General features: G+C 43.6%; 3 non-coding genes and 1 pseudogene across 3 annotated transcripts; 2 read left to right on the top strand and 2 right to left on the bottom strand.

Moving 5' to 3' along the window:
• Positions 1-2,948: 2,948 nt before the first annotated feature.
• Positions 2,949-3,098, bottom strand: LOC140320648 (U2 spliceosomal RNA; annotated as a pseudogene).
• A 12,533-nt stretch (positions 3,099-15,631) lies between these two features.
• LOC140265907 (U5 spliceosomal RNA) lies at positions 15,632-15,745 on the top strand. The gene has a single exon (XR_011906590.1). It is a non-coding gene; the product is annotated as a U5 spliceosomal RNA (small nuclear RNA).
• Positions 15,746-16,053: 308 nt separating this feature from the next.
• LOC140320581 (U2 spliceosomal RNA) lies at positions 16,054-16,237 on the top strand. The gene has a single exon (XR_011918415.1). It is a non-coding gene; the product is annotated as a U2 spliceosomal RNA (small nuclear RNA).
• A 3,253-nt stretch (positions 16,238-19,490) lies between these two features.
• On the bottom strand, positions 19,491-19,604 carry LOC140265944 (U5 spliceosomal RNA). The gene has a single exon (XR_011906623.1). It is a non-coding gene; the product is annotated as a U5 spliceosomal RNA (small nuclear RNA).
• Positions 19,605-25,179: the final 5,575 nt, after the last annotated feature.

Below are 25,179 nucleotides of genomic sequence, written 5' to 3'. Positions count from 1 at the left end.
CACTCACACATTTTTCCTGCTCTGTGTAGTGAAGAAACGCTTGCCGACTGTGATTCACGTAGTAAAGTTTTGCATGCTAGTTTCGTCCTAGAGCAAAGATATTTCTCTCAGAATATAGGAACTTATGTTCATCAGTAGTGACGTCAGGGGAGTTTGATTGTCCTCCAAAGTTAAGTGGAAACCACGTTTACTCTATGTCTGCATCAGGCCAGGTTGTGAAGGAGAAAATGACATCGCCCATTGCGTGTGTCACTCCCGATGGGCTCTCCTTCAAACATCAGAGTTATCAGAGTTGTGTCCCATTAACCTAATGGGCTGTGATCTCATGTGTAAATTAGGCATTATTTTAACTTCTACACCAGAGGGTATTAACGTTATGTTACAGCCTGACAAAGTTTTCACAGCAGTGCAGTTTGATTCATCTGCACTTACATATGCTTATGAGTGGAAACTTCCCAGCTCTCCTTTTTCACAACAACTAGTGGAAGAAGCAAAAGCGTTAGTTTCACCCCTTTCTGATTTCATGCAACCTGCTGATTTGCACTGAAGATCACACATTTCTTTGGGGCCTGACAATGACTATGAGAAGAAGTGAAAAAATATGTGCGCCTACTTTATTGGCTGTGTCGCTCACTCCAGAGCAATTCGACTTTTTTAATGTTTGTGGTACTCGCCCTCACATTTCCTTGGCCAAACCTACACACTGGCATTGACAAGGTGTGGGAGAGTTTGTTGCTACATGTCAGAAAGAAACGGATTGGACCGTTTCACCTGCTGATCCAAATTTGATGTTTTCTGAACGATTGTCAGCATACAAAAAAATATTTTTGAGTACAATGCATTGTCAAAGAACTGTGGAATTAATTCCTACCACAGAATCACATTTTGAAGCATGTTTTTAATCTGAAAAAGATTTGTCTTCGATACCCATGTTGGCTGAAGTGCCCAATGATCTTTGGGCGAAGAGCAAATATGATGTGGGGTTGTTTATTGTTGAAACCAGATTAGAAGTAGATAAATATGAAGGACAAAGCAGTTTGAACTTGGTTTGAGAGAAGGAATTAATTTTATTGCAAAATCCGAATTCATGCATAACTCGTCAAATAGATAGTGATGTGTCGTTCGTGAGCGATTCGTTCGACATGAACAAATTTTTTATATGACTCGGGAGTAACGAGTTGTCTCAGTGAGTGATTCGTTCATTTTCATGCAGTACCCTTCCTCACCACATGGCAGGCGGCAGCTTCATAAGCTCAGTCAGCAGGACAGGAAGCAGTATTGATTCGTTCATGACTCAACTCCTCGACTGACAGGTCCTCGCACAGGAAACAGTATTGATTAGTTTACGACTCAACTCCTTGGGTCTTCGTTCATTTGTCACGTTTTAAATTCTACGTTTCATTTGACAGGCTGAAGAGCAGTAGGCACAACAGTTCGTTCACAAACCGGATCATTAATCTCATAGACTATTCTACCATCAACAACTTGGAAACCACAATCGACTCTCTAGATGCAGAAAAAGCATTTAATGGAGTGAACTGGAAATTTTTTTACAAACTATGCTCGGACATTCAAACCTTCTTGTAACCGAACACATCCAGTCCTGCTTTTGATGATGTATGGTTGGGCATTCGCACCTTTTTTTTTACCCATTTTTGAGGAATTATGGGTGGACATTCACACCTTCTTGAAGCTGAACACCTCCTCTCCCACTTATGATCATGTGCGGTTGGATATTCGAACATTTTTTTTCATGTTTTCTAGCAATTATTGATGGACATTCAGACCTTCTTGCAGCTGAACACCTCCGCTCCCGCTTTTGATGGTGTATAGTCGGGCTTCCGAGCCTTTTCTTCCCCGGTTTTTACAAATTATGGTTGGACATTTAGACCTTCTTGCAGCCGAAAACCTCCGTTCCCTCTTTTGATCATACATTGTCCGGCATTCGCACCTTTTCTTACCCGCTTTTTACAAACCATGGTCGGACTTTCACACCTTTTAGTAGCCAAACAACTCCGCTCCCGCTATTGATTGTGTACAGTCGGGTATTTTAACCTTTTCTTACCCGCTTTTTACCAATTATGGTCGGACATTCACACCTTCTTACAGCGGAACACCTCCGCTCCCTGTTTTGATCATTTATGGTCTGGCAATACTACCTTTTCTTACCCGTTTTTGAGTAATTATGGCTGGACATTCACAGCTTCTTGTAGCCGAACACATCCACTCCTGCTTTTGATGATGTATGGTATGGCATTCGAACCTACTTGTTGCCCGCTTTTCATTAATTATGGGTGGACATTCACACCTTGTCGCACCCAAACACCTCCGCTCCCTGTTTTGATCATGTATGGTTGGACATTCGCACCTTTTCTCACCCGCTTTTTGCAAACTATGGTCGGCCATTCACAGCTTCCTCTCCACCATACTTGTATGGTGGGATATTCACACCCACTTGCATCCGAAGACCTCCGCCCCCACTTTTGTTGATATTTAGTCGGTCATTCGCACCTTACCCGCTTTTGGCAAACTATGGCCTTCTTGCAGCCAAAAACCTCTGATCTCGCTTTTGATGATGTAAGGTTGGGCATTCAGACCTTGCTTCACCTGCTTTTCACCAAATATAGTCGGACATTCACACCTTCTTGCAGCCGAACACTTCCGCTCCACCTTTTAGTTTTCTATGGGGCATTCACGCCTTTATTTTCACCGCATTTTATAAAAACACCACAGGAACACCGTATTGAGGCTTTGATCTGACCGCTCATTCGGTGTCGCATTTCTTTCAAGCAATTCTCCTGGTTAGCCCGCACTCGGCTCGCTCCCAGAGCCGTGTTAAAGTCTACTTCGCCTTCACTCTCTTTTCTCATCAGACTAAAAGAAAGTTTCATCTTGGGGTCCCTGAAACTTCCATCCTGCACCGCTGTTTGCTTTTTCACAAGAGCAGAGGAGAGCGCACCGTTCCCAGCGGCACTGCAGTACCGGGTCGATGCTTGGAGTGAACGGAGCAAGCTCCTTTTTCAACTCCTATTGATACAAATCCATTTAATATGTGGTCCTTGCATAGACATATCACAACTTGGTTTGAGTGAAGGAATTAATTTTATATCAAAATCCGGAATTGTGTAGAACTCGTGAAACGACGCTTATTCTCGGATTCCTGAAAAGGTTTAGTGTTGTTCTCTCCTATCCTGCAAAGTACAACGTTCTTTTTTGTTTAAAGCTATTTGGACATGGATAAATATGAAGGACAAAGACGTTTTAACTTAGTTTGAGTGAAGGAATTCATTTTATATCAAAATCCGAAATTGTGTAGAACTCGTAAAAATAAGCTTATTCTCGGATTCCTAAAGGTTTAGTGTTGTTGTTTCCTATCCTGCAAAGTACAACGTTCTTTTTTGTTCAAAGCTATTTAGACATGGATAAATATGAAGGAAAATGCAGTTTTAACTTGGTTTGAGTGAAGGAATTCATTTTATATCAAAATCCGGAATTGTGCATTATGGCAGCAGAATTGTAGTCTGAATACCTTTATGCCAAACAGATTTGCTTTGCCAAGGGAAGTTTTATAATTGTTTATTGTTTATGTTTACAATATATAAACTAGCAGAATAATTAATTCATCCTCCTGGTCCCTCCCACCCCGGAGAGGGCAGCCAGAGACTGGCTGCAATAGGCATCCCCGCTACCTGGGACCCAACACAGGGCAGGAGGGCCTGATGTCCACCAGGCTCGGGGCCTGCAGTCACCATATTCCGGGAGCTACTGTACCCCCAGAAGGAACCCATCCCGCCCCACCCCACTCAACCCAACCCCACCCCAGAGGACCTCTACAAAAACAAACAAACAACAACAAAAATCAAACAAACAAACAAACAAATCACCCGGTTACACCAGTCGCAGCAGCCCGGGCCTGAGACCCACCATCACCCAGGCCCCCCCAGGCCCCCCCCAACAGGGGAAAAGCACACCCCCATACAGACCCCCTCCTCCTCACCGCACGCCCCAACACCCTAAAAAAAACAACCACCTGCGGACACCTTGGAGTTCCCAGAGCAACAAGGCCGGCACCAGGACCTGCACCAACCCACGCATACTGTGGCATGTCCAGGGCAACCCAGACCCCCCAGGCACAGGCAGGGCCCCGCCCCGGGCACAAGGCAGCGGCAAGCCACCAGGTCCAGGCCCAGCTCCACCACCCACGCCAGAGCGGCCCCGTCACCCGGTACAGAGCCAGCAGCCACTACCCCAAGGCCCCTAAGGGACCCCGCCCCACACCGCAAGACAGCCCCACCCGCAAGCCCCCAAAACTGCCCTCCAAGCCCGACACACAGTCCCCCCCAGCAATGACCAACCCGGTCCCCACGACCCGAGAGACCACCAGACGCCCTAAGCCACACAGCCCCCCCCCAGCACACACCCAACCGCCCAGAGCGACGGGACAGCAACCCACCACCAACACTATGTGATCAAGCTAATCAGAGGGGACCAGAGAGAATTAAATTCAGCCAATTGATGTTTTGAGGAAGCAGACATTGTTTCCATGCTAATATAATCTAAAAGAAAATTTCTAAACTGGTTAATACACAGATTGTTCTTCGCTTTCCAGTTCATGAGAATAGTTTTCTTTGCTATACATAACACTGTGAGGATCATGTGTGCTAAGCTAAATTCCACATTGATGTTGTCTAAGTCACCCAGTATGCACAGTGTGGGGCATGCAGGAATGCTACACTTTAGTCATGTTGATAGGTCCGCACAGACTTCAAGCCAGAACTTCTGGACAGGCGCACAAAACCACAAAGTGTGTGCATAATCATCAGGTGTGTTATCTGTGCAATGTGAGCAGATGTTTGAGTGTGTTAAACCCATCCTGAACATCCTTTGTCCTGTATAGTGTGTTCTATGAAGAATTTTGTATTGTATGAGCTGTAAATTAGGATTTCGAGTCATTCTGAAGGTGTTCAAACATATATGTGGCCAGAAGCTATGACTAGAACTGATGGATAAATCTGCCGCCCATTTTGAGGACGGTAGAGACATTGTGTCATCTATCTTAGACAATAATTTATATATTTTTGATAGTAGTTTTGGGGTGCAGATGCTTAGAAATTCTGCTACCCTAATCGGGAGTTGTAAGTCTGGTTGGTGGAGGATATATTTCTTTGTTATTATAGACTTAAGTTGTTGATATTCTAGGAATTTATTGCTGCCTATCTCATGTTGTGATATGAGCTCATCAAATTAAATAAAATGTCCATTTTGGATTATATGTTCCAGACGTTTGATTCCTTTGATCTTCCACAGAGTAAAGTTTAGCATTTTTTTGTTTTGCAGGATGTCAGGATTGTTCCAGATGGATGTAAGCTTACACGGGACAAGTGAAGACTTTGTTATTTTAAGAAATTCCCACCAGGCTGTCAGAGAGGTGCTGATGTTAATGCTTTTGAAACATTTGTGATTTTTCACTATTTGACTAATAAGTAGCAGGTCAGAGATTTCCAGATTATCACAGAATGCTTGTTCTATACTTATCCATGTTCATCTATTGGGCTAGGTTTAAACCATTTTGATATATACTGTAACCTATTGGCTAAGGAATAGTGCTGAAAATTAGGTAAATCTAATCCACCCTGTCCTTGGTCTTCTGTAGGGTTTTTAAACTAATACGTGGTGGTTTGTTTTTCCACAGAAATTTAGAGATGCATGAATCTAGTGACGTAAACCAAGTAGCAGGTGGTTTTATGGGGATCATTGAGAACAGATAGTTAACTTTTGGTAGTATCATCATTTTAATGGTTGTAACTCTCCCCATAAGTGATATAGGTAAGGACTTCCAACGAGAGAGATCGTCCTTTACTGTCTTTAATAATTGCACATTGAGGCGGCCTGTTGCCACTGCGGGTTCTTTCAGAGAGACTCAGAGACAGAGGACGGTTCAACGTATAGTTTATTTAACCCTTTTTCATGAATGTGGAGTCGTTCGCAGGCCTTCCCTCCCGGTTCGTGCTGCCGACTCCACTTCAATCCTCCTTACAGCTCTGAGTTTTTTAAAGAGGAGAGTGATTAGACAAGTGACTGCCGGTGTACTAATCACTCACCTAGTCCTGCTCCCCAGAGCTCTCTCCACAGCTCTCTCCTGCAGCTGATGCACCACGCCCCCTCCACATACCTCCACCGCCTGACCTTGGCCGGGGAGCGGTCCGGCCTAACCTACTCCCCCCCACACACCTCGCCATGCGAGCTGTAAAGGAAGTCGGCCACAGCCATCTGTGCCCCCGGCCTATGGACCACTTTGAATTTAAAAGGCTGTAGTGCCAGATACCAGCGGGTGATCCGTGCATTGACATTTTTCATTCGGTGGAGCCACTGGAGGGGAGCAAGGTCCGAGCAAAGGGTGAATGGGCGCCCCAGCAAGTAATACCGCAGAGCGCCGACCACCCACCGGATGGCCAGGCACTCCCTCTCCACCGTGTTGTATCTGGTCTCCCTCTCGGATAGTTTCTGGCTGATGTAAAGCACTGGGTGGTCAACGCCCCGCACCTGCTGGGACAGAACAGCCCCCAACCCCCTTCCCGATGCATCAGTCTGCAGGACAAATGGGAGAGAGGAGTTAGGTGTGTGGAGAAGAGGCTCCCCACAGAGGGTCTGCTTTACCCTCTCAAGTGACACCTGGCACTGCTTCGTCCACCGGACCGGATCAGAGGCACCTTTTCGGGTAAGGTTGGTCAAAGGGCTGGTCAGCTCCGCGAAGTTGGGAATAAATCGCCGGTAATATCCGGCCAGCCCCAAAAACCGCCTCACCTCTTTCTTGGTCTTAGGTTTTGGGCAGGCTGCAATCGCTGCTGTCTTGTCTACCTGTGGACGCACCTGTCCGCCGCCCAAGTGGTACCCCAGATACCGTACCTCCCTCCATCCAACTGCACACTTCTTTGGGTTGGCCGTGAGCCCCGTGACTCCAGCACTGCCGCCATCTGCTGAACATGCTCCGCCCAGCTGTTGCTATGGATGATGACGTCATCCAGGTAAGCGGCAGCATACGCAGGAACTTACATCATGAAAAGCGAGATCAGAGGTGTTTGGCTGAGAGAAGGCCACAGTTTGCGATGCAATAATTAAAGGCCTCATGCCAGATGTCGCCACTGAAGTAAAGAACATTTACGTGGGATGGTGTGAGGGTCCTCGTTTGGCTGACGTTCGCCGATATGCTCGCCATGCTCATAACCAAGTTGAGACGCGTAAGACAACCAAAAGGGACAAGTGTGAAAAGGAGCTGCATTTGGCAGCCATGACCATGTATTACGCAGTGTGTGTAAACAGAGGACGAGGCCGAAGTCGAAGACGTGGACGTGTGGGAGAGGAGGTCGAAATGGGCCACGCCAGAGCTATGATCCGAATATTTGTTTTTACTGTGGCCAGACTGGACACTGGAAGAAGGACTGTCCACAGCTGAAAAGTGATGAAATTGGGCAAAAGGCTGACTGAGGGTGGGAGGCAGGTTCTGGACGTCACGCGGCAGCGGAGCCTCCACTAATGGGTGATAGCATAAACACACTCACACATTTTTCCTGCTCTGTGTAGTGAAGAAACGCTTGCCGACTGTGATTCACGTAGTAAAGTTTTGCATGCTATTTCCGTCCTAGAGCAAAGATATTTCTCTCAGAATATAGGAAATTATGTTCATCAGTAGTGACGTCAGGGGAGTTTGATTGTCCTCCAAAGTTAAGTGGAAACCACGTTTACTGTATGTCTGCATCAGGCCAGGTTGTGAAGGAGAAAATGACAATGCCCATTGCGTGTTGTCACTCCCGATGAGCTCTCCTTCAAACACTCATTTTTGTTATCAGAGTTGTGTCCCATTAACCTGATGGGCTGTGATCTCATGTGTAAATTAGGCATTATTTTAACTTCTACACCAGAGGGTGTTAAGGTTATGTTACAGTCTGACAAAGTTTTCACAGCAGTGCAGTTTGATTCATCGGCACTTACATATGCTTATGAGTGGAAACTTCCCAGCTCTCCTTTTTCACAACAACTAGTGGAAGAAGCAAAAGCGTTAGTTTCACCCCTTTCTGATTTCATGCAACCTACTGATTTGCACTGCACATCACACATTTCTTTGGGGCCTGACAATGACTATGAGAAGAAGTGAAAAAATATGTGCGCCTACTTTATTGGCTGTGTCGCTCACTCCAGAGCACTTCAATTTTTTTAATGTTTGTGGTACTCGCCCTCACATTTCCTTGGCCAAACGTACACACTGGCAGTGACAAGGTGTGGGAGAGTTTGTTGCTACATGTCAGAAAGAAATGGAGTGGACCGTTTCACCTGCTGATCCAAATTTGATGTTTTCTGAACGATTGTCAGCGTACAAAAAACATTTTTGAGTACAATGCATTGTCAAAGAACTGTGGACTTAATTCCTACCACAGAATCACATTTTGAAGCATGTTTTTTATCTGAAACAGATTTGTCTTCGATACCCATGTTGGCTGAAGTGCCCAATGATCTTTGGGCTAAGAGCAAATATGATGTGGGGTTGATAAAAGGCTGTGAACCAGTAATTGTCACCCCTAAATCAGACTTTTGTCCATGTAAAAAACAATACCCTTTTAAGCCTGAAGCAATTAAAGGGATTAAACCTGTTTTTCAATCTTTTCAGAAAACAGGCATTATTGTTCCTTTTGAAAATTCACCTGTGCTTACTCCATTGTTTCCTGTTAAAAAGATTAAAGATGCTGGCCAGCCAGATGAATGGCGTTTTGTACAGGACCTCCAAGCGGTGAATGCTGCAGTTCAGCCACATGCTCCTACTGTGCCCAACCCACACACTATTTTGTCTCAAATTACATCAGATGCACAGTTTTTCTCAGTGGTTGACTTGTCGCCAGTGCACCCTGATAGCCCATTTTGGTTTGCTTTTTAGTTTGAAGGGAGATCTTGGACTTTTACCCGGTTATGCCAGGGGTACTGTGAAAGTCCCACTATTTACAATGCTGCCCTCAAAGCTAGTCTGGATTAACTTCAATCAACCACAGGCTCTGCTCTTTTGCAGTATGTGGATGACATCCTTTTATGTAGTCCATCTAAACAACAGTGTGAAAAGACAGTGAATCTGTTGAAACATCTTCCTTCTTATGGCCATAAAGCCAGCCTTTCTAATTTACAGTTTGTACAGGACGAAGTCACCTTTTTGGGTCATGTGATTTCTAAGGATGGGCGCTCACTTTCTCCTAAACGTGTTGCTGCAGTTCAGATCATTCCTAAACCGGTTACTAAAAAACAGCTTATGTCATTCTTAGGTATAACATCTTACTGCAGGAACTTTATTCCTAACTACTCTTTTCTCGAAGCTCTCTTAGGTGCTCTTATCCATGGTAAAGGCCTCCAGTCAGCTGATCGTGTTCCATGGACTCCTGAGGCTGAATCAGCCTTTAGTCAGCTTAAGCTGGCTCTTCAAACAGCACCAACACTTGGCATTCCAGATCCTCATAAACCTTTCATACAGGCAGTTGATGAGAAGCATGGTTGTATGACATCTGTTCTTATGCAGGAACATGGGGCAGGCAAAGGCCAGTGGCTCATTTCTCAGCAAAACTGGACTCTGTGGCTGCAGGCCTGCCTGGTTGTCTTCGTGCTGTTGCAGCTGCAGAGAAAGCTGTCCTGGCCTCCCAAGATATTGTGGGCTACGCTAATTTGACTGTTTTGGTTCCTCATGCTGTTGCCATTATTCTTCTCGAGCAGAAAACTTCACATCTTTCAACTGCTCGTTGGCTCAGATACACCTCTGTGATATGCCAAATGTCACTGTTAAACGTTGTACTGTTCTGAATCCTGCTACTTTGCTTCCAACTCCTGAGGATGGGGAGCCTCATGACTGTGAAGCTGTTTTGGAACAAGTTTGTACACCCCGACCTGATCTTTTAGAGACTCCTCTTCCAAACTCTGACATGATTCTTTTTGTAGATGGATCAGCTTTGCGTGATCCAGCCACAGGTACTAACTGTGTTTGGTTTGCAGTATGTTCTTCACATGACACTTTGTTGTCTGGTTCTCTTCCTAAACATTTCTCTGCTCAAACTACTGAGCTTATTGCACTTACTGAAGCTTGTAAGTTGGCAGCTGGTAAGTCACTATTTACACAGATTCCAGATATGCTTTTGGTGTTGTTCATGACTTTGGTGCGCTGTGGAAACACAGGCATTTCCTTAAATCAGATGGTAAAACTATTCTGAACTCCAAGCAGGTTTCTGATCTTCTTGATGCGATCCTTTTGCCTACAGCAATCTCGGTCTGTAAGTGTGCGGCTCACACTAACTCAGACGATCCTGTTGCTTGTGGCAATGCCAGAGCTGATGCTGCAGCTAAGCAAGCAGCTAAATCTTTTCCTGTTTTCGCTTCCCTCTCTTTGCAGGCAGAAGACTCCCTCACAGATCTCCATGCTTTGCAAACTTTTGCCTCTGCAGATGAAATTTGGTCACACTTAGCATACTGACTGTCAGTGTAAACGTTAACAACCTTTTTGTTATTTAATTTACAAGCTTCAGTTAAAGCTACCAATTCGACTGCTTGAACAGAGTAATTTTTTGGTAGTGGTTGTTTTAAGAAAACTTCAGTTTCTGTTACTACTGTAAATCCTGTAGCATTTGTGCCATCAGGGTTTTTTGCTTGACCTGTTGAATAAATATAGTTATTTCTGCATTTTCATAACGTATATCAGTTAAGTCTGGCCTGGGTAAAACACTGATGGTTATTTCTGACATGCAATCATGAGGCTTTCCATCTGTGGGGTAGGTAGCAGTGTGAATGGATTAAGTGTAGCACATCTCTCGACAACAAGGTGTGGCTGTGAAAGAAGAACTGTTATGTAGGAGAGATGTCTGGTAAAGATATTTTATTAAGTAACCATATCACAGCCACTGCATGAGGTACCTTAAGTGTTAATGGGTGAAATAACACCATTATTGTTGATGCCTGCACTGCCAATGGCTTCTGGCCATTGATTCAAAAGTACGATCTCGTCCCTTTTTCCCCCTTTCAGTGGACACTGGCTCCTAATTACCGCAATTCAGCAGGGGGTCTTTCATTAGGAGTACTTGACTCCCCCGTGCACGGTTTCAGCTCCGACCCTGGACAGCGGAAAAAACGTTGAGATCTGGTTTGAGGACCCAATTGTTGAGAAAAGTCTCTCAATGAGACTCAGAGTTGCTGGAGTCAGTTAATGCAAAGGTTTAATCTTGCAGCAAGTTCAAGAATGTGTGTGTGTATGGGTGTATGTGTGCGAACGTGTGTGAGTTTGTGAGAGTTTAAAGAACCTGTTATCCACAGGCAGGTCTTAACTAGTATGGCACGGGTCCAGCCTGTCTCATCTTTTTTGGAAGGTCCAGCGCTCGGCCGTAACCCTTCTGTCTGTTTGGACTCTCACATACATTCGGTTAATCATAGAAAAACGAGAACAAAACTTTTTAGCCCCTTAAATTCATAAAACAGACATGGTGCAGTTATTTCCATTCTAGAAAATAAGAGTAATCACCACCATTTCTATAAATTCTGGATATTCTAACAATCTGAATCTTTTTTAAATGTTCGATGAAACCCTTTGCTGTTCTGTCTCCCGTGACACCAAAACGGCTTTCTTTTCTCTCTTTTCTCTACACTCTGCACTGTGAGCACACACACCAAATCAGAAAGGCTTTTTTCTCTCTTTTCTACATTATGGACTGTGGGGACACAAAACCGCTCTCTCTTTTTTTTTTTTGATTGTGTGCCAGGGCGTTGACTCACGTATTAGATTATGCTTAAGATACGAATGGGTTTATCAGTCACATCAGAATCCATACATACTGATCCTCCCGTAATAAAATGGTCGGATCTTATCAAACACACTTTGTTTCTTGTGACAAGTCAGCGAAACAGCGTATACACGTCAAGACACTGAATCAAGTTTGCCACAAGAACTCATAAGTTTGGCAGTATTGCTCTGCCGTCAGCAATCATACACCCATTTTATTTTCATGAGACATGTGCAGGCACCTGTTCATCTACTGTTCTATCACTATGAATTAGTTTATCTATTATCAATAAGGATACTTCTACAACTACTATCAAAGATGTCCGGACTTCTTATGTTGTCAGTTGCTATATATGAATAAGTGGGTTGCTACTGAAAAGCATTAAGCATGTCACACAGCCCAAACATATAACATTTCAGGACACACCACACAGTTAACAACCACAGTGAAGCGTGTCAAAGCCCAAACATGTAACATTCAACAGGACACTTACACAACACATTCAAATCAAACAGTCAGACAACATACAAGAACATATACCCCAGCCGGCATTGCTCCCTGCCTATTTTCCTACAACTCACTATGTGTGCGCACACCTTTATTCACAAACTCTTCAACTTATACTCTTTTACCGAAGCTGCTACAGCTCGATTGGCCAAATACCCTTAGATCCTATTTCGGTGAATTTGACATCTGCCTTGCATTTAACAGATTAGCGGTTTAGCAGTTTTAATTTAGTTTGAGTGAAGGAATTCATTTTATAGCAAAATCCAAAATCATGAAGAAGAAAGAAGAAAGTAAGCTTATTCTCGGATTCCTGAAACTTTAGATTTGCTCTTTCTTTTACTGCAAAGTACAACGTTGTTTTTTTGTTTAAATATTTCTAGACATAGTAAATATGAAGGACAAATCAGTTTTAACATAGTTTGATTGAAGTAATGCATTTTATAAGCAAAATCCCAAATCATGCAGAACTCACGAAATACTTTTTCTCGCTTTTCACTGCTTTTTACAAACTTTGGTCGGACGTTCACACCTTCTTGCATCCGAACACCTCCGCTTCCGCTTTTGATGATGTATATTCGGGCATTCGAACCTTTTTTTACCCGCTTTTTACAAACCATTGTCGGACTTTCACACCTTCTTGAAGCCGAACACCACCTCTCCCGCTTTTGATGATGTATGGTCCAGTATTCTTACCTTTTCTAACACATTTTTCAGCAATTATGGTCGGACATTCACACCTACTCACAGACGAACACCTCCGCTCCCACATTTGATAGTGTATAGTCGGGCATTCTCACCCTATCTCAACAGCTTTTTGCAAATTATGATCTGATATTCACACCTACTTGCAGTCGAACAGCTCTGCTCCCGCTTTTGATTATGTTTGGTTGGATATTCGAACATTTTCTTAACTGCTTTTTACAAACTTTGGTCGGACGTTCACACCGTCTTGCAGCCGAACACCTCCGCTTCCGCTTTTGATGGTATATAGTCGGGCATTCAAGCCTTTTCTTACCCGCCTATTACTTACTATGGTTGGACATTCAAACCTTCTTGTAGCCGAACACATCCGCTCCTGCTTTTGATGATGTATGATTTGGCATTCGCACCTTTTCTTACCCATTTTTCAGTAATTTTTGGTCGGACATTCAGACCTTCTTGCACCTGAACACCACTGCTCCCGCTTTTGATGGTGTATAGTCGGGCTTTCGAGCCTTTTCTTCCCCGATTTTTACAAATTGTGGTTGGACATTCAGACCTTGCAGCCGAAAACCTCCGCTCCCTCTTTTGATCATACATTGTCGGGCATTCGCCCCTTGTCTTACACGGTTTTTACAAACTTTAGTCAGACATTCACACCTTGCAGCTGAACCACCTCCATTCCCTGTTTTGATCATGTGTGGTCTGGAAATACTACCTTTTCTTCCCCCGTTTGTGAGTAATTATGGCTGGACATTCACACCTACTTGCAGCCGAAAAACCACCTCTCCCGCTTTTGACGATGTATTGTCCGGCATTCTAGTCTTTTCTATCACATTTTTCAGCAATTATGATCTGACATTCACACCTACTTGCAGTCGAACAGCTCTGCTCCCGCTTTTGATTATGTTCGGTTGGATATTCAAACCTTTTCTTAACTGCTTTTTACAAACTTTGGTCGGACGTTCACACCTTCTTGCAGCCGAACACCTCCTCTCCCGCTTATGATTATGTGCGGTTTGATATTCAAACCTTTTCTTAACTGCTTTTTACAAACTATGCTCGGACATTCAAACCTTCTTGTAGCCGAACACATCCACTCCTGCTTTTGATGATGTATGGTTGGGCATTCGAACCTACTTGTTGCCCGTTTTTCATTAATTATGGGTGGACATTCACACCTTGTCGCAGCCAAACACCTCCGCTCCCTGTTTTGATCATGTATGTTTTGACATTCGCACCTTTTCTCACACAAAACCGCTCTCTCTTTTTTTTTTTGATTGTGTGCCAGGGCGTTGTCTCACGTATTAGATTATGCTTAAGATACGAATGGATTTATCAGTCACATCAGAATCCATACATACTGATCCTCCCGTAATAAAATGGTCGGATCTTATCAAACACACTTTGTTTCTTGTGACAATCAAGTCAGCGAAACAGCGTATACACGTCAAGACACTGAATCAAGTTTGCCACAAGAACTCATAAGTTTGGCAGTATTGCTCTGCCGTCAGCAATCATACACCCATTTTATTTTCGTGAGACGTGCAGGCACCTGTTCATCTACTGTTCTATCACTATGAATTAGTTTATCTATTATCAATAAGGATACTTCTACAACTACTATCAAAGTATGTCCAGACTTCTTATGTTGTCAGTTGCTATATATGAATAAGTGGGTAGCTACTGACAAGCATTAAGCATGTCACACAGCCCAAACATATAACATTTCAGGACACACCACACAGTTAACAACCACAGTGAAGTGTCAAAGCCCAAACATTCAACAGGACACTTACACAACACATTCAAATCAAACAGTCAGACAACATACAAGAACATATACCCCAGCCGGCATTGCTCCCTGCCTATTTTCCTACAGCTCACTATGTGTGCGCACACCTTTATTCACAAACTCTTCAACTTATACTCTTTTACCGAAGCTGCTACAGCTCGATTGGCCGAATACCCTTAGATCCTATTTCGGTGAATTTGACATCTGCCTTACATGTAACAGATTAGCGGTTTAGCAGTTTTAATTTAGTTTGAGTGAAGGAATTCATTTTATAGCAAAATCCGAAATCGTGAAGCACTCATGAAAGTAAGCTTATTCTCGGATTCCTGAAACTTTAGATTTGCTCTTTCTTTTACTGCAAAGTACAACGTTGTTTTTTTTGTTTAAATCTTTCTAGACATGGTAAATATGAACGACAAAGCAGTTTTAACATAGTTTGAGTGAAGGAATTCATTTTATAGATAAAATCCCAAGAGTCTGCAGAGAAAAGAGAGTGAATGCGAAGTAGACTTTAACACGGCTATGGGAGCGAGCCGAGTGTCGGCTAACCGGGAGAATTGCTTGAAAGAAACGCGACACCGAATGAGTGGTCAGAACAAAGCCTCAATACGGGATTCTCGTGGTGTTTTTGTTGCTGCCTTGTCTTTTGCATAGAGTAAAAGACAAGGCAGCCATCGAATAGGGCCCGATTGTTCCTACTTGGTCAGCCGAGGAGCAAGGGGGGGGGGGGGGGGGGGGGGGGGGGGGGTGGCAAGCGTCTCAACCAAGCAAAGCTCACCATGGGGAAGGTGGCTATACCAACTAGCCTGATGCCCTGCTCCCGCAGTGACGGATAATCGTACTCTGGTTTCTCTTCATAACATACAAGTCTTTCGCCTTTTACTAAAGACTTCCGTGGAGAGCAGCACTAATGAGTTGTTTCTATTATTGGCAGGCTTTACCTTTGCGGGTGAAGCCCTTTCTGTCTGTGCAAAAGAAATCTTGCTACTTTGCAGAGTGACTTCTCTGAGTAGAGTCGCCTTACTTGTTGCGACTGTGCCGATGTTCGAAGCTGGAGTGCAAAGTTGTTGCTTGAATGGTACTTGCTGGAGCATGCGGGAGTGCAAAGTTATACCATTTAAAAGGGCTGAAGAGTGCTCAGTGCAGCGGGTGGGCGGAGGTGCAACGTGACACTCTGGCCACCTATGGCCATAAAAAGAACACTGCTACAAGTGCGCATTGTGCCAGCAAGGGCCCTCGGACCTGAAACAGTGGACAGTTATCGCTTCTCGGCCTTTTGGCTAAGATCAAGTGTAGTATCTGTTCTTATCAGTTTAATATGTCCTCTATACGAGGACAACATATTAAATGGATTTTTAAGAATAGGAGTTGAAAAAGAAGCTTGCTCCGTTCACTCCAAGCCTCGACCCGGTACTGCAGTGCCGCTGGGAACGGTGCGCTCTCCTCTGCTCTTGTGAAAAAGCAAACAGCGGTGCAGGATGGAAGTTTCAGGGAGCCCAAGATGAAACTTTCTTTTAATCTGCTGAGAAAAGAGAGTGAATGCGAAGTGGACTTTAACACGGCTCTGGGAGCGAGCCGAGTGCGGGCTAACCGGAAGAATTGCTTGAAAGAAACGCAACACCGAATGAGTGGTCAGAACAAAGCCTCAATACGGTGTTCCCGTGGTGTTTGTGGCTGCCTTGTCTTTTGCACAGAGTAAAAGACAAGGCAGCCATCGAATAGATTGTTTCTACTTGGTCAGCCGAGGAGCAGGGGGGGGGGGGGGGGGGGGCAAGCGTCTCAACCAAGCAAAGCTCACCAAGTAGGAACAATCGGGCCCTTTTCGATGGCTGCAACACCTGAAAGAGATATTGATGCGAGACCAAATCAAATGCTTTTTCAAAGTCTAAATTTAAGATGACAAGCCGGGTGTTTCTGTCTCTAGCGTAATCAATGATGTCTCGAATCAGTACGAGGCTGTCGGTGAGTTGTCTCCCTGAGATAGCACAAGCTTGGTCTGGGTGAATTACCTCCTCTAAAACAGAGGACATCCGTGTCGCTAAAACCTTGCTAAAAAGTTTACAGTCAAAGTTTAAAAGTGTGATGGGCCTCCAATTCTTTAGGTCAGTCTTATCATTTTTTTTATAAAGTAGAGTCACTATTCCCACTCTAAAACTGTCAGGCAGTCGGTCGAGTTTTTCAAAATCTTTAAAAACATCTAAAATGTCTGATGATAAAAGGTCCCAATAGGTCAGATAGAATTCTGCAGGAAGCCCGTCTAAACCCGGAGCTCGACTTCTCTTAAAACCTGTTAGGCATTTTTTTAACTCTAAAGCAGTAAAATTCTGTGTCAAGTGTGCATTCTCTTTTACGGTTTTGTCAACGAATTTTAAGATTTCTGCCGATGTTTCCAAGTGCACTGGTTTCTCTTTGTACATGTTACTATAAAAGGTATGTACAGTTTCAATCATCTCTTGTGTGGATTTTGTTAAAAACCCATCTTCTCTTTTTAGATTTTGAATACACTCCTTTTTATTTATAACTTTCTTTCTTTTTCACCTTCCTCAATTTCCTGCTCCCTGCTTCTTACAAAAATTCCTTTACTCTTTATTTCTGCTAAAACTGACATTTCCTTTTTGACATCTTTGATTTCTTCTTTAAAGTCTATGCCACACTGATTTAGTTTAAAGTAGCGCTGTAAGCGTTTATGTAGTCCCATCATACATCTATTCTCTTTCCTTTTTTTGCGTTTACCTTGCTGTTTAAAAAAAGTCTGGGTCGTTTCCTTCACCATTTCCCACCATTGTGCATGTGTTTCGTAGAGGTCTTGAAGGGTCTGCCACTCTTTATAACATTCCCTGTACTGACTGACTATGATTTCATCCTCCAACAGGGAACAGTTGAGTTTCCACAGACCACTTCCTACCGTCACACCAGAAGGGGGTGAAAGAGTGCAGGAGAGCATAAGGTGGTCTGAAAAGAAAACAGGGGTTAATCTAACATCAGTGGGTGGGCAATCTCTAGTAAAGAAATAATCAATGCGAGAGGCTCTGGTGCCATCATGACTAAACCAGGTGAAGCCCTCCTCTCTGGGATGCATGGTTTTAAAACAGTCAGTAAGCTTAAAATCCCTGCATATGCCCTGAAGTAAAATCAAAGTCTTATCCACTTTAAAATCTACCCCTGCTCTTTTTCTATCTTTCCTGCTCAAGATACAGTTAAAATCCCCTCCTACAATTAAAGGTACTTGCCCTAGCATGTAAAGCTGTATATCTTCTAAAAGGTCATACCTTTCATTTTTTCCATTGAAACCATAAATATTTAAGAGGTTAAAGTCTTGCCCCATAAAATTCAAGTGTGCTAAAAGTGCCCGTCCGTCTCTCACCACTGTGCTACCTTTCACCAGAACATGCGGATTTTTAATTAGAATGGCCACACCATTATTTTTATTTTGATTTGAGCCACTCCATATCGATAAATGGGGCCACATTTCCTCCCATTGTCTATGGTTTTTTAAAAAAGGTAGTCCACATTCTTGTATTAAAAACACATCTGATTTTATGGAGTCTAAGAAGGATAAAATACTCTGGGCTCTTGTCTTTGATTTCACACTTCTCACATTTAGTGTTGAGAAGGTGAGAACCATTAAAAGCATAAAGGAAAGTAGGTATGTCATTTTCGTTTTTCTAAGTTATCAAAACAAATTACACACAGGTTATTTCTTGGGAAACTAGCTCTTCTATCATTTCTTTAGGTGAAAAGTGAGTAGGGTGATCTATATTTCCTTTTCGGACTCTCGGTGTTGGCCTCTGACGCAATGTTGCATTTAACTTTGAGTCCCCGGGGGTTGATTGCAGAGCTGAAGTTAAAAAGGAGACCTCATTTGGTGAGTCGGAGGGGAAGACTCTAGGTTCTTCCTCTGAAGAACTGTCTGAAAGGGACCTAACCCTTCCCCTCTTCTCTGATACCACTGGGGAATCAGAGGCTCAGATGCCGTCCTCTTCGGCTGTTGACCTTCGGGGAGGTGAGTATCTTCACTAGACTCACCTGTCTGCTCTTCCTCCTCATTTAGCGTAGCTCCACCCTCTGCCTGTGAATTCTCACAGACTTCAACACTGAGTGGTGAGGCCTCTACAGGCCCCTCCCCTTTTTGCTCCTCACTTCCAATCCAAGCTTTTGGCGGGAAGTTTGAATTTATTGGGTCAACCTCTTCACTTTGTTCACCAACTGCCACCTTTGGTCCTTCTCTTTGTTGGCTTGACTGTGGCTTTACCGTCTTTAATTTGTTGGCAAAAGATTTAGGGCAATCTCTGAAGAGGTGATTTAATTCTCCACAGAGATTACATTTCCTGCCATTTGGACACTCTCCAAAAGTTTGCCCAATTTCTCTGCTCTTCCCACATAACACCTTGGTACAAGCCTCAACCTGGTGCCCATGCTCACCACACTTGCGGCAGAACTTGGGCTGCCCCTGGTAGTGGATGTAACCTCGGTTTTCAAGGTGGCCAGAGTGTCGCCCACCCGCTGCACTGAGCACTCTTCAGCCCTTTTAAATGGTATAACTTTGCACTCCTGCACGCTCCAGCAAGCACCATTCAAGCAACAACTTTGCACTCCAGCTTCGAACATCGGCACAGTCGCAACAAGTAAGGCGACTCTACTCAGAGAAGTCACTCTGCACAGTAAGAAGATTTCTTTTGCACAGACAGAAAGGGCTTCACCCGCAAAGGTAAAGCCTGCCAAAAATAGAAACAACTCATTAGTGCTGCTCTCCACAGAAATCTTTAGTAAAAGGCGAAAGACTTGTACGTTATGAAGAGAAACCAGAGTACGATTATCCGTCACTGCGGGAGGAGGGCATCAGGCTAGTTGGCATAGCCACCTTCCCCATGGTGAGCTTTGCTTGGTTGAGACACTTGCTCCCCCCCCCCCCTTGCTCCTCGGCTGACCAACTAGGAACAATCGGGCCCTATTCGATGGCTGCCTTGTCTTTTACTCTGTGCAAAAGACAAGGCAGCAACAAAAACACCACGAGAATCCCGTATTGAGGCTTTGTTCTGATCGCTCATTCGGTGTCGCGTTTCTTTCAAGCAATTCTCCCGGTTAGCCCACACTCGGCTCGCTCCCATAGCCGTGTTAAAGTCTACTTCGCATTCACTCTCTTTTCTCAGCAGACTAAATTGAGAAAGGAAATTATTTTAGAGGAAGCACTAGAGTTTAGATCCCACATTTGTTGATAGGCATTCATTTATTTCTTCACTTCTGATGAAGTTTCAACAATAAACAACAAACTTTGTATTATGAGAAAGAACCAGACTCATTCTTCAGGAATCCGAAAATAAGCTCTATTTTATGAGTTATGCACGAATTCGGATTCTCCTATAAAACGAATTCATTAACTCAAACCAAGTTAAGACTGCTTTGTCCTTCATATTTATTCATGTCTAATCAAGTTTCAACGATAAACAACGTTGTACTTTGTAGAATGAGAAAGAACTTCTTCAGCAATAAGCATCTCTCGACATATGACGAAATACAGATTTTGCTATAAAATTAATTCCTTCTATCAGCCTGACTTAAAACTGTTTGTCCTCCTTATTTATCCACTTCAAATCAAGTTTCAACAATTAAAAAAAAATTTTAGTTTGAGAAAGAACAACTTAATCTTCAGCAATCAGTATAAAAAGAGGTGCAAATGCCAACCATACATACCTAAAAGGTGGAGCGGAAGTATTCAGCTGCAAGTAGGTGTGAATGTTCGACCATAATTTGTAAAAAGCGGGTAAGAAAAGGTTCGAATGCCCGACTATATATTAACAAAAGCGGGAGGAGAGGTCTTCGGATGAGAGTGGGTGAGAATTTCCAACCATAATCTATAAAATACGGTGAAAAAAAATATGTGAATGCCTCATAGAACACTAAAAGCGGAAGTGTTCGGCTGCAAGAAGGTGTGAATGTCCGACTATATTTGGTGAAAAGCAGGTGAAGCAAGGTCTGAATGCCCAACCTTACATCATCAAAAGCGAGATCAGAGGTGTTTGGCTGCAAGAAGGCCATAGTTTGCCAAAAGCGGGTAAGGTGCGAATGACCGACTAAATATCAACAAAAGTGGGGGCGGAGGTCTTCGGATGCAAGTGGGTGTGAATATCCCACCATACAAGTATGGTGGAGAGGAAGCTGTGAATGGCCGACCATAGTAAAAGGCGGGTGAGAGAAGGTGCGAATGTCAAACCATACATAATCAAAACAGGGAGCAGAGGTGTTCTGCTGTAAGAAGGTGTGAATGTCCAACCATCGTTGGTAAAAAGCGGGTAAGAAAAGGTTAAAATACCCGACTGTACACAATCAATAGCGGGAGCGGAGTTGTTCGGCTACTAAAAGGTGTGAAAGTCCGACCATGGTTTGTAAAAAAGCGGGTAAGAAAAGGTGCGAATGCCCGACAATGTATGATCAAAAGAGGGAGTGGAGGTTTTCGGCTGCAAGAAGGTCTGAATGTCCAACCATAATTTGTAAAAACCGGGGAAGAAAATGCTCGAAAGCCCGACTATACACCATCAAAGGTGGGAGCGGAGGTGTTCAGCTGCAAGACGGTCTGAATGTCCATCAATAATTGCTAGAAAACATGAAAGAAAATTTTCGAATATCAAACTGCACATGATCATAAGCGGGAGAGGAGGTGTTCAGCTGCAAGAAGGTGTGAATGTCTACCCATAATTACTGAAAAATGGGTAAGAAAAGGTGCGAATGCCTAACCATACATCATCAAAAGAGGGAGCGGAGGTGTTCCGCTGTAAGACGGTGTGAATGTCCGACCATAGATGGTAAAAAGTGGGTAAGAAAAGGTTAAATTACCCGACTGTACTCAATCAAAAGAGGGAGCGGAGTTGTTCAGCTAAGAGAAGGTGTGAAAGTCCGACCTTGGTTTGTAAAAAGCGGGTAAGAAAAGGTTCGTATGCCCGAATATACACCATCAAAAGCGGAAGCGGAGGTGTTCGGCTGCAAGATATTGTGAACGTCCGACCAAAGTTTGTAAAAAGCAGTTAAGAAAAGGTTCGAATATCTAACCAAACATAATCAAAAGCGGGAGCAGAGCTGTTCGACTGGAAGTAGGTGTGAATGTCAGATCATAATTTGCAAAAAGCTGATGAGAAAAGGTGAGAATGCCCGACTATACACCATCAAATGCGGTAGCGGAGTTGTTCGGCTGTGAGTAGGTGTGAATCTCCAACCATAATTGCTGAAAAATGTGTTAGAAAAGGTAAAAATGCCAGTCCATACATCATCAAAATCGGGAGAGGTGGTGTTCAGCTGCATGAAGGTCTAAATGTCCATCAATAATTGCTAGAAAACATGAAAGAAAATTTTCGAAAATCAAACCACACATGATCATAAGTGGGAGAGGAGGTGTTCAGCTGCAAGAAGGTGTGAATGTCCACCCATAATACCTGAAAAATGGGTAAAAAAAAGGTGCGAATGCCCAACCCTACATCATCAAAAGCAGGAGTGCATGTGTTCGGCTACAAGAAGGTGTGAACGTCCAACCAAAGTTTGTAAAAAGCAGTTAAGAAAAGGTTCGAATATCCAACCATACATAATCAAAAGCGGGAGCAGAGCTGTTCGACTGCAAGTAGGTGTGAATGTCAGATCATAATTTGCAAAAAGCTGATGAGAAAGGGTGAGAATGCCCGACTATACACCATCAAATGCGGGAGCGGAGTTGTTCGGCTGTGAGTAAGTGTGAATCTCCGACCATAATTGCTGAAAAATGTGTTAGAAAAGGTAAGAATGCCGGTCCATACATCATCAAAATCGAGAGAGGTTGTGTTCGGCTGCAAGTAGGTGTGAATGTCCAGCCATAATTACTCACAAACGGGTAAGAAAAGGTAGTATTGCCAGACCATATATGATCAAAACAGGGAGCGGAGGTGGTTCAGCTGCAAGAAGGTTTGAATGTCCGACTAAAGTTCAAATATATTAACAAAAGCGGGAGGAGAGGTCTTCGGATGAGAGTGGTTGAAAATTTCCAACCATAATGTATAAAATGCGGTGAAAAAAAGGTGTGATAGAACACTAAAAGGTGGAGCGGAAGTGTTCGGCTGCAAGAAGGTTTGAATGTCCGACTATATTTGGTGAAAAGCAGGTGAAGCAAGGTCTGAATGCCCAACCTTACATCATCAAAAGCGAGATCAGAGGTGTTTGGCTGCAAGAAGGCCATAGTTTGCCAAAAGCGGGTAAGGTGCGAATGTCCGACTAAATATCAACAAAATTTGGGGCGGAGGTCTTCGGATGCAAGTGGGTGTGAATGTCCGACTATATTTGGTGAAAAGCAGGTGAAGCAAGGTCTGAATGCCCAACCTTACATCATCAAAAGCGAGATCAGAGGTGTTTGGCTGCAAGAAGGCCATAGTTTGCCAAAAGCGGGTAAGGTGCGAATGACCGACTAAATATCAACAAAAGTGGGGGCGGAGGTCTTCGGATGCAAGTGGGTGTGAATATCCCACCATACAAGTATGGTGGAGAGGAAGCTGTGAATGGCCGACCATAGTAAAAGGCGGGTGAGAGAAGGTGCGAATGTCAAACCATACATAATCAAAACAGGGAGCGGAGGTGTTCTGCTGTAAGAAGGTGTGAATGTCCAACCATAGTTGGTAAAAAGCGGGTAAGAAAAGGTTAAAATACCCGACTGTACACAATCAATAGCGGGAGCGGAGTTGTTCGGCTACTAAAAGGTGTGAAAGTCCGACCATGGTTTGTAAAAAGCGGGTAAGAAAAGGTGCGAATGCCCGACAATGTATGATCAAAAGAGGGAGTGGAGGTTTTCGGCTGCAAGAAGGTCTGAATGTCCAACCATAATTTGTAAAAACCGGGGAAGAAAAGGCTCGAAAGCCCGACTATACACCATCAAAAGTGGGAGCGGAGGTGTTCAGCTGCAAGACGGTCTGAATGTCCATCAATAATTGCTAGAAAACATGAAAGAAAATTTTCGAATATCAAACTGCACATGATCATAAGCGGGAGAGGAGGTGTTCAGCTGCAAGAAGGTGTGAATGTCTACCCATAATTACTGAAAAATGGGTAAGAAAAGGTGCGAATGCCTAACCATACATCATCAAAAGAGGGAGCGGAGGTGTTCCGCTGTAAGACGGTGTGAATGTCCGACCATAGATGGTAAAAAGCGGGTAAGAAAAGGTTAAATTACCCGACTGTACACAATCAAAAGAGGGAGCGGAGTTGTTCAGCTAAGAGAAGGTGTGAAAGTCCGACCTTGGTTTGTAAAAAGCGGGTAAGAAAAGGTTCGTATGCCCGAATATACACCATCAAAAGCGGAAGCGGAGGTGTTCGGCTGCAAGATATTGTGAACGTCCGACCAAAGTTTGTAAAAAGCAGTTAAGAAAAGGTTCGAATATCTAACCAAACATAATCAAAAGCGGGAGCAGAGTTGTTCGACTGGAAGTAGGTGTGAATGTCATATCATAATTTGCAAAAAGCTGATGAGAAAGGGTGAGAATGCCCGACTATACACCATCAAATGCGGTAGCGGAGTTGTTCGGCTGTGAGTAGGTGTGAATCTCCAACCATAATTGCTGAAAAATGTGTTAGAAAAGGTAAAAATGCCGGTCCATACATAATCAAAATCGGGAGAGGTGGTGTTCAGCTGCAAGAAGGTCTAAATGTCCATCAATAATTGCTAGAAAACATGAAAGAAAATTTTCGAAAATCAAACCACACATGATCATAAGTGGGAGAGGAGGTGTTCAGCTGCAAGAAGGTGTGAATGTCCACCCATAATACCTGAAAAATGGATAAAAAAAAGGTGCGAATGCCCAACCATACATCATCAAAAGCAGGAGTGCATGTGTTCGGCTACAAGAAGGTGTGAACGTCCAACCAAAGTTTGTAAAAAGCAGTTAAGAAAAGGTTCGAATATCCAACCATACATAATCAAAAGTGGGAGCAGAGCTGTTCGACTGCAAGTAGGTGTGAATGTCAGATCATAATTTGCAAAAAGCTGATGAGAAAGGGTGAGAATGCCCGACTATACACCATCAAATGCGGTAGCGGAGTTGTTCGGCTGTGAGTAGGTGTGAATCTCCAACCATAATTGCTGAAAAATGTGTTAGAAAAGGTAAAAATGCCAGTCCATACATCATCAAAATCGGGAGAGGTGGTGTTCAGCTGCAAGAAGGTCTAAATGTCCATCAATAATTGCTAGAAAACATGAAAGAAAATTTTCGAAAATCAAACCACACATGATCATAAGTGGGAGAGGAGGTGTTCAGCTGCAAGAAGGTGTGAATGTCCACCCATAATACCTGAAAAATGGGTAAAAAAAAGGTGCGAATGCCCAACCATACATCATCAAAAGCAGGAGTGCATGTGTTCAGCTACAAGAAGGTGTGAACGTCC

Source organism: Leuresthes tenuis, unplaced genomic scaffold (assembly GCF_036924035.1).
Source record: "Leuresthes tenuis unplaced genomic scaffold, fLeuTen1.0.hap1 SCAF_12, whole genome shotgun sequence".
NCBI lineage: Eukaryota > Metazoa > Chordata > Actinopteri > Atheriniformes > Atherinopsidae > Leuresthes > Leuresthes tenuis.
Note: the sequence above shows the minus strand (reverse complement) of the source record. Positions and strands in the feature narration are given on the sequence as shown.